We start from the raw sequence: 456 nt of genomic DNA, 5'->3' as shown, positions 1-456 counted from the left end.
TACTTCCTGATTGGATGAAATTGCTAACTGTTGATGTTGATGCGACAGAAATTTTACTTAACGACGCCAATCGCAAGAAAACTTTGTTTAATTTAATACATAAAATTTGTTTTATTTGTTTATTTATTTATAAATGAATTTAACTCATTATGTTCAACTGTACGAACATTTATATAATTTATTTTTAAACAACAACAATTAGCCATTGAATGTCCCCGAAAATAGTAACATAGTATTCTAATAAGTTTCATAGGTGCAAAGGTGCTGAGAGTATAATAATCTTCTACTGGAATTGAACTCTGAACGTAAAGAGACGTTATTAAATCCAGCAAAGTTATTTTGTCCGTCGCTCTACTGATTTTGCCAATAGACTACCAAACAGCGACCGGTTGTAGTATTACCACTCAAGTTATCTGTAGAGGTATACGTGTAGAATAACGTCCACCTAAATGAAAC

This window comes from Octopus sinensis, linkage group LG10 (genome assembly GCF_006345805.1).
Source record: "Octopus sinensis linkage group LG10, ASM634580v1, whole genome shotgun sequence".
NCBI lineage: Eukaryota > Metazoa > Mollusca > Cephalopoda > Octopoda > Octopodidae > Octopus > Octopus sinensis.
The sequence above is the reverse complement of the archived record's forward strand: the minus strand, read 5'-3'. Positions refer to the sequence as shown.